Genomic DNA, 9,208 nt, shown 5'->3' on the forward strand with positions numbered 1-9,208 from the left:
AAAACCATTAAACAGAGATATAAAGCATAAAGAGGTAATATAAGCTGATAAATATGTAACTGGACTAGCCGACTGTGAATAATTCATCAGAACAGATAGCGATAAAAGTCCCTTCTCCATTTGTATGAACTGCCATTTTCTCAAACTTTAAGAGCAGATTATGCTCCAATAGCTGAAATTTTTCCTTATATTTCTCTTTTTCAATTTTCTCAGGGATTCTGTAATTGGGTCTTTACACAAAAATCACACCAAGCTTGTTTCCTTTTTCTTTTCTTTTCTTTTTTTCCTCGAGCCCATTTTAAAGCACTGTTCTTAACCCTAAATACACAAACCCACGCTGGTTAACTGCTGGTGTCGCTTTGGAACTGCAGGTGACAGATGCAGCCAGAGAGCTCACAGATGTGGACTGGCTGCACTGTGAGTCTTATTGCAATGAGCACACTGACAGAGCCCGCAGTTGCACATCTCCGCAGGAGTCTGAAAAACCGTCATTCCGAAACGCATTTACTTTTAGGGCTCTTACTGGCTATCATTAAGCGCTTATCCTAATTCTCATCCTTGCTTAGCCCTACCCACAATTCATTTTTCTTCCTTAGCTCCAGACCCTTCATCAAACCTAATTTGGTTAATAACAATAATAATAAAGCGGGGCTGTGGGCATTGCCAGCACCAGGAACCGGCGAAGGGGCTACTCCGGAGCCTTCCCGCCGCGGCACAGGCCGCTGGAAGTTTTCCGGGAAGCAATGGACCCCCTAGCATCTCTGCACGATCCTTCTTCCTCCGGGTGAGAGCTTCATACAGGCAGATGGGGAAATCACCCTTCTCCTGCCTTCCCCGGGGTGGCTAACACGAAAAATAAAAATACCTCTTTTCTTATGCTACACCCCGCCTGATAACGCTCGAAGGCACGGACGCCCCGCCCCCACGCCGTTATCCCTGATGAGCTCCCCAAATATCACCCTGTCCTCCTAAGAAGTGGACCCTCCCTCGGCCCCGGGACCAAGTGCCCCCACCTTAGTTCCTCTCCTCCGGTCGTCCGCCCCCTCACCTCCCACCCGCAGCGCGGCCGGGCTCGCACACACCAGCCCCGGCACTCAGGCCGCCCAGTCGCCCGCGCTCCCCCCGCCCAGGGTCGCCTCCGGGGTTACCGTGGGAAGAGGGGGCGGCGGCAGAGAACGCGGCGGCAGCGCTGCTGCCGGTTACGTCGGACGCGAAGGATAAGCTGGAGGACAAGGATGATGATGAGGCGGGCGCGCTCCCCAGTCTCCATGGAACTCCCGCCCCGGCCCGTTGCTAGGAGCCCCCGAGGCTCGGGCTCCGTCTTTCTCGCTTTGTTGTTCCGGGTACTGGGCGGCCGCTTCTTCCCCGCGACAATAAATAGACCAGACGCAGGGGGAGCATAGAGACAGGGCGCGGGGGCTAGAGCGCCGCCGGACAGGGTGCCCCTGGGTTCCTCGCTAGCCAGTCATTTCCGGCTCTCACTGCTCCCGTCACTTTCGCCCCCGCCCCTTTCCCTACTTTCCCTTCCTCCTTCCTGGTCTCCTCAAAGCAGGCCCCTCCCGCTCCTGGGCTTGGCGACGTCCGGGTATTGGGGACAGGGACTGCTCTTGGGCTAGACTTTTTTTTTTTTTTTTTTTTCTTGAGGACGACCCAAAAAGATTTTGGAAAACAAAACAAAACTGCGTGACCGTTGTACCTTTTTAGCTGATATTTAAACATGAGTACGTAATACCTGACATACAGTGTAATATAAAAGGACTTTAGTTTTTTGTCAAAACCACGGAACTTTCTCGTGAGCTCATTCAATTTAAAGGTCCACTATTTAACATAGTTAGCAAAACTAGTTCTCAACAACCGAATTTATTTTCTAAGATACTTTCTGTCTGAAAAAGTCCTATTGCGCGTTTTCCGTTAGACGCGTTCCGATAAGGGTTTCATTAAGGACTTCTAATTGTGGTCCCCAAATACAGCGATAGGCGGTGATGGCGGACGGAGGGGTGGAGAGGTGGATGGACGGATAGATGGACAGACAGAAAGATAGGGCAGGGAGTTTAGGTCACACTTCCGTCGCCTCGCCCTTCGCTATTCCTTACTCAACTTGGGTTTGTGGTCGCGGCTCCGCCTCGGAGCCCGAGCACTTCGGGGTCTTTCACGCGGTGCAGCCAGATCCGGGAAGGATGGACGGGGAAGAGCGCGGCTTCAGGCTAGGGCTGGAGCGTGGGTCCAGCCGAGGCTCAGACCGGCGGGCGCAGGAGGGCGCTCCCTCGCAAGCTGGGCCCCTTGGGGGCTGAGACCCTTCCACGGCTCTGCGCCCAAGCAGCCCTGGAATGATCCGGGGACCCCGGGAGGCGCACACCCGCCAGTTTGAACGGCCGCGCTGGGGCCAGATGAGCCCTCGGGGGGTGGCCTGAGAGACGCTGCCGGCGGGAGCGAGACTCGAGTAACGGCCTGGGGAGCGCCAGGCCGTGCAGAACCCTGAGCCGCCCCCGGAGCCCTACTCTCAGGCAGGCACGGGCCTCCGTTCCCGAGCTCAGCTGCTGTAGTTCAGAAGCCTCGGCCCCTGGTTGAGGCCGGGGGCAGCTCTGATTTAATAAAAGGCCGCAAGGCGGGATCATGGGGTGCCTGGCCTCTGATTGGTGTGACTCTTGTATGAAAAATGGTAAAGCCACTGTCCTTTGGGAAGAAAAGAGGAGGGCTGATTTCAGGGGATTTGGGAGGATGCGACCATTTGCGTATTTTATTATTTACTGGGTCTCAAAGAATGCCTTTTGATCTTTTGCTTCCCACCCTGTTCAGAAGACTAGCTGAGCATTTGAAAGCCCTGTAGATCTATGGAATTTCCATTTTGTTTCAATTTCTGTACTAATTATTTTAGGATAATATAAAATAATTGTAGCTTGTGTTAGGTGTAAGCGAAGAAAATAAACAAGAAGCTTGATTGGAAAGTTATGTCTGTGTGTTAGTGGGGAGAGACGACTTTTTGGAGGTAACGTCAGCGGTTACCGGGAAGGGATGGGAGTGAAAGGGATGTTCATAGTGCTACCGGCAGAGGGAGCAAGAGGCTAAAAGTTTGCTATGCTGGAGCGTTGGGGTGGATGGGGCATCCTGATCAAATCCAGGGAAAGAGTGACATGAAATAAAATTGGAGAGAGACGAAGGCCTTAAACCTTTAGTGCCTTGTAGACATAGAAGAGAGATTGGATTTTCTTCCAAGTGCTGGGAGAAGTGAAGCGTTTTAATGTGCAGCATAACGTGATTTACCAAGGGAATGGGCAAGGGAAATGCCGTAATCCGATGATCAGTGCCATTGCTGTAAAGTCAATTTTCCTGCAACAGTGACCAATTTTAAGGTCTTTATGAGGCAACTTTCTCTCAGGGGACTAGCAGGCGACCTGGTATAAAGCATGTCTCTTACTTTGGAATCCCTTTTGTCATACATTAGTCAACGATTTGTCTTACAACAACGGTTCCACATTCTGGAAATGGATTTTGGTTTTGCTGCAAGCACCATTCTCCATAGTCCTATTGAATGTCTGTACACTGCCACATTAGCCCATACACTCTTCCTCTGACCAAGAAATTCACAAGATAAAAGAAGTAAGGCAATGAGATACAGTCTGTGGACTTCATTGGTCTTAGAATATGCTCCATTATTTAGGTGCCCAGTAAGATTATAATATCATTCATTATTCAGGTGGCAGGTGGGGCTAGAATATACAGTATATGTTCCAAACTAAGACTGTCCATTAACACAGAAATTGATAACTTGGCTGGGAAAATAGTGAGATTTATCTGTTAGATCAGTACTACTTAAAATGTGGTGTATGGACCAAAGCCAGTTTGCAAACTGCAGTGAAATCAGCAATGAAATAGCTTTAGAAATTAAGAGGAGACTTTCAAAACTTCTAGTAATTTAACACTAACATGGAATCTAAGCATGCAGTTTTATATTTACAAAAGCATTTGCCTGCATTGGGTTGCTAACTAAAAACAATCAGACAAACAGTAATCCTTCACAACAGTTAGCTATGCCCACTAAGGCTTCTAGCTTTATTAACTTGGTTTTTAAAAAATCAACCTATTGGAATATATTGGCTACTTCTTGTTCCCTTAGTGCTATGATACAGACAACTGGTTCAGTAGAGCCCTTCTGAAAAAGATGAGCAGTGATACAGGATGATACTTATGTAGCTGTTAAGAGGCCTTTCTGCCAATGGATTTACTGATGATGATTATATAGTATCTACTCTGCCAATTGAAACAACTAAAATTTCTGCCATAAGGTTCATACACTAACCAGAACTGTAGATCCCCAGCAAGGCAGTGGAGTCAGGGATATCTCATTCCTCACGACTCTTCTCAAATATCTTCCACTATGCCCCCTTACCAAATAAAAGTAATTTCTCGCATTATTCCAATTGAATGGTGCACAAATTAGGGGATCGAGTCTGAAGCTGTAACCTGCCTTTACAATCCCAGCCTGTTTCTCTCCCTGTCATGGATAGTCTGTGGCAAAGACAGTGAACTAAGATGCAGGGTGATTGACAGAGTTGTTAGGCCAGTTTCCAAGAGATAGAAACAAGAAAGGCAAAGTACCTACTCAAGCTTACTGTCTCAATGAGATTTCTGATAACAATCAAATGGATTTCCCCCAAATGACATTGACAGACAGCCAAGGAAATTTTAAGGGATTGCCAGAAAGCCTTTATCCTTGCAAAAGGCCTCTATTGGTGTGCTTGTCTAAGACAACATCCCAGTCTCGGTATCAACAAAGAGGTGACAACAGTTGCTGGAGCTGTCCCTGGAAACTCCTTGTCGCTACTCCTGTAAGGAAGGGTCTTTGAGGATAATAGATAAAGGAAATCTTGACACTTAGAGTGGCTGACCAAAGATCTTAGTTCTCTGCTGGAGAAGAGAAGCCCTTCTTACCCTTATTCTTGTCCAACAGGATGCAGTATATGCTCAACTTTTGCACAGTGAGTCTCCTTTTTGCCCTTTCTTTTTAGTTTTTGTTATCCTTTCCCCCATCCCCTTATTATATATTTGTGCATTGGGGAAAATGCATTATTTATTGTTTAGCTAGATGGGGACCTTATGAAGACTGACTACACTTAAAGATCCTGAATTTGGGCTGGATGTGACTTTGAGTTTTCCCCTCCCACTGCACAGGAATTAAGCACATTTTCAATTACATAAGGTATAGTTGCTTTATGTTAAGAGAAACTATAGGTAAGTAAAAACCAGTGTGTGTGTGTGTGTGTGTGCGTGTGCGTATGTGTATGCATATGTGCACTGAACAGCCAAAGGATAACATGTAGGAAACATGTATACTTTTGTCAGCTCAGAACACCTCTCTTCCTTTGGGAAGAGTACTCTCACCTCTTATTTCGGGAACTATGCATACTCTTTACCTTTCTCCAATCTAATGTGCATCCTAATGGGAGTTGCCATAGTGATAATGATTGGCAGAGAGGCGGATTTCTGAACTAAGCTGGGGCAACTGTATTGAAATGGAGTTGTCACTCCCACTGCCAAACTCACCTTGTGTCTGCTCTGTGAAGATGGATCTTGATCTTAAATATTCTTGTTTGCTAGCTATCAGAATGTTAAGTTTTATCAATAGAAAAGGCTGGAGAGACACTGAAGTAGGAAAGTGTTTTGCTTCCTGGTTCCAGTGTTATCCCCCGGACAGGCTCCTGAAGCACGGAAGTCTTCTCTAGAATCTGCCTCCTACAGCACAGATGGATCCCCTTGCCCACTCAAGGGTCTGAAGGACAATCAGTGGTAAAGGAAAATCTTCCAAGGGGGCATAATTAGAACAGTAAATTTGTTTGTGCACCATGTCTAGAGTGAGGGGTGACCAGAATGGGCAATTGCTAACAGTTTTTCTAGATGTACACGGACTTGGAAGGAATAAGATTGGAAGACTGGTGACAAGGAAGTGTGGGGAAGAGACAGAGAGATCAATTTCTCTAAATGGGCACACATTGGGAAGGTATCTGTGTCGCATTCTGCTTCACGCTAAATGTATCCATTGCAGGAGAGACTGCTAATAATCAGGAGAACGAAATGGCTCTCTGTGGCTGTCAACCAGCCTCTTACCCAGTCATCCAGGGCTTGTTCAATGGGCCCTTGAACAAAATGGCCATGGCAGTAAGGATGCAGGCTCTGCATGTGCTCAACAATCTGGACGTCTCCTTAACCAAGGCTCATCTTGACACTACTGTTAAGTGCCTAATTTGCCAAGAGTAGAAAACAACATTGAGATCTTGATATGGCCCGCTCTCCCAGGGTTTGAACCAGATGTCTCATGGAAAACTGGTTCTACTGGACCTCTTCCATCATGGAGGGGGCAAAGTTTCATCCATATTGGAATAATCACATATTCTGAAAATAGATTAGCCTTTACCCCTTAAAATGTTTCTGCCAGCACCACTATCTGTGAACTCACAGAACAGTCTATCTGCCAGCAGCGCTTCCCACACAATGCGGCATCCAATCAGGGAATTCATTTCCCAGCAAAGGGAAGTGCAGCAACGGGTCCATGTCTATGAAATTAACAGATCTTCCCACAACTGCAATCACTTGGAAGCAGCTGGCTTAACTGAAGAGTGAAATGACTTACTGAAGACTCAGCAATAGCCTTCTTGGGAGGCAACACCCTGGAAAAATGAAATTCTTACAGGATATATTTTGAATCAGAGAGCATCACATGGTACCCTCTCTCCCATTGCCAGAATAAATTTGAATCAAGGTATGCCAGTAGGAGGGGCTCTCCTCACAATTTCACCTAATAAACCACTCAGAATTTTTCTTCCCTTATCTGGAAACTTTGACTGCTGCTGGTGTAGAGAATTTAGTCCTCACGGGGAGAATGCTTCTTTCATGAGTCGTGTCAGTGGTTCTGCTAAATCAGAGGATAAGACTACCACCTGGCCATTTCGGGTTCCTTATGCCCCTGCAACAAAAAAACAAAAACAGGAGGTAATTTACTGGCTGGAGTGATTTTTTTCTTTTTTTTTTACTTCCACCAAACATTTACTGCATAAATATCATATAAATGTATAAAGAATCCATTAAAACATTTATTTCTATAAATAAAGTACACAGAAAATTTACACACAAATTAGAGCAATTTTGAATTCTTACACTTAACTAAATTAGCAACAAGTGAAATCCCTACCCAAAGCTGTAAACAGTTAGTGAAATGATATACTTTTCTCTCTCTCTCTTTTTTTTTTTTTGAATATAGGCTCCCTTGCCCAATATGGGGCCCAAATTCATGACCCTGAGATCAAAATCTGAGCAGAGATCAAGAGCTGGATGCTCACTGACTGAGTGACCCAGGCTCCCCTGAAATGATATATTTAAACAGTGATACTGCTTGAGAAATTGGCTTACTTACACACAGTATAGGCAAGAAAGACAGTCTAGAATCCAGAACATTCTCTGGGGTCCCCTTAGTACTTAACATTATGTCTAATATTTAAGTTAATGAAAACTTATAGCAACTGAAAAGAAATGGTAGGGTATTTGAGGACTCAGATCTTCTGGAATTGAAGGTTTGGGCCACTGCAGAAAGCCAAGAATCCCTGAGTTTCCAGCTGATGGTAGAGGAAATACAAGATGGGTAGAAGAAGATGAAAGCTGTAGATACTAACCATGACCTTGTGAACAATTACAGAAATGAGGAGTATAGTATCTTTGCATGTTTTCTGTTGGCTTATTATATCTATGTATTTCTTGTGTTTACTAATCATTTTCTTCCTTAATCTCCTTCCTAGCTTTATATTCAAGTTGTTGGAAGTTATATTAGTTTCCTAGGTCTGCTGTAACAAAATACCACAAATGTGATGGCTTAAAATGACAGAAATTTGTCCTCTTTCAGGCCTGGAAGCCAGAATTCTAAAATCAAGGTGTTGGCAGTGTTGATTTCTTTTGGAAGCTCTTAGGGAGAATGTGTTCCATGTTTTTCTCCTAGTTTCTGATGGCATCCTGGAAACACCTGGCATTCCTTGGCCTGTAAATGCATCTTCATACTGTCTTCTCTGTGTGTGTCTAGGTCTCAAATTCCCCTCTTCTCTCTCTTATAAGGACACCAAGCTTTGGATTTAGAGCCCACTATAAATCCAGGATTACCTCATCTGAAGATTCTTAATTTAATTACATCTGCAAAGACTTTATTTCCCAACAAGGACACATTCACAGGTACTGGGCACCAGAATTTAAACATACCTTCTGAGGCCGCAGTGCAACTAACTATAGAAGTTAATTTTACAATTGGTCTTTTTTTTTTTTTAACTTCCTTACATATTTTACTTTTTAAAAGATTTTATTTTTTTGATACAGAGAGAAAGAGAGAAATTGCACAACCAAGAGGAGGGGCAGAGGGAGAAGCAGTCTCCCCACTAAGCAGGGAGCCCACAAGGGGCTCAATTCCAGGATGCAGGGCTCCATACCAGGACCCTGGGTTCATGACCTGAGCAGAAGGCAGACACTTAACAGACTGAGGCATCCAGGGGTCCCTATAACTGGTCTTTAAGTAATAGAATATTCAGTGGAACAATGGCTGAATTTGGGGATTCATATAGCTAGCAATAGATACAATGTGTCTGAAGACTCTGTTTTTCCTTATTTGGGGAAAAGATGAGTATTTCACTTCTAAGAATAGCAGTGTTTTATGACACAGAAATACAGCATTGCTTTGTTGTCGGGAGGTGCCTCTGGAAGTTCCGCTGGTCAGGCACTCCCGTTAATGTCAGCAGTTTCTCTAGGGTCTGCCTCCTACAACACATGTAGCTTCCTCTCCTGCAGCTCACCCCTAAAACCTACTCCCTAACCTGAGCTTTTGTAGGAGAGCCCCTCTAGGGAAACAGCTCCCAGTGACCTACTATCCCCAGCAGTTAGAGGGGGGATTTCCTGTGACTTCTGCACTTGATCTTAACCAAAAGGTCAAGAAGCGATTCCCTGTGACTTCTGCCTGGGAAATATCCTAGTAAATTTCAGGGAGTCCTGGCCACGCCCTATCCAACAAGGTCGGCAGCTCAGAGGTACTGGAGCCGGCGGGGTGGGCTGTGTACAAGGCTGTTCTTGGCGCTTCACCTCTGCCCCAGGAGTAGTGCCTGTTCCTGAAATGAGAGGTTTTTATATTCTTTCCAGTTTTCTTGGTTTCATGCTAGCCAACCCCTTAAAAATTCTTTACATTACA

General features: G+C 45.3%; 1 protein-coding gene across 3 annotated transcripts in view; it reads right to left on the reverse strand.

Annotated features, from left to right (window-relative positions):
- TBPL1 (TATA-box binding protein like 1) overlaps positions 1–2,552 on the reverse strand; it is a 36,944-nt gene extending 34,392 nt beyond the window's left edge. Inside the window, exon 1 of one of the 3 annotated variants that reach the window (XM_004740237.3) lies at positions 2,098–2,552. The gene's annotated coding sequence lies outside the window, so the exon portion shown is untranslated. Of the gene's footprint in view, positions 1–1,148; positions 1,607–2,097 lie in introns of those variants that run through there. The other 2 variants (XM_004740236.3, XM_004740235.3) reach the window with 2 other exon arrangements.
- Between the last annotated feature and the right edge of the window lie 6,656 nt (positions 2,553–9,208).

Source organism: Mustela putorius, unplaced genomic scaffold, assembly GCF_011764305.1.
Source record: "Mustela putorius furo isolate JIRA1106 unplaced genomic scaffold, ASM1176430v1.1 tig00003863_pilon_pilon_pilon, whole genome shotgun sequence".
In the NCBI taxonomy this organism is placed as follows: domain Eukaryota; kingdom Metazoa; phylum Chordata; class Mammalia; order Carnivora; family Mustelidae; genus Mustela; species Mustela putorius.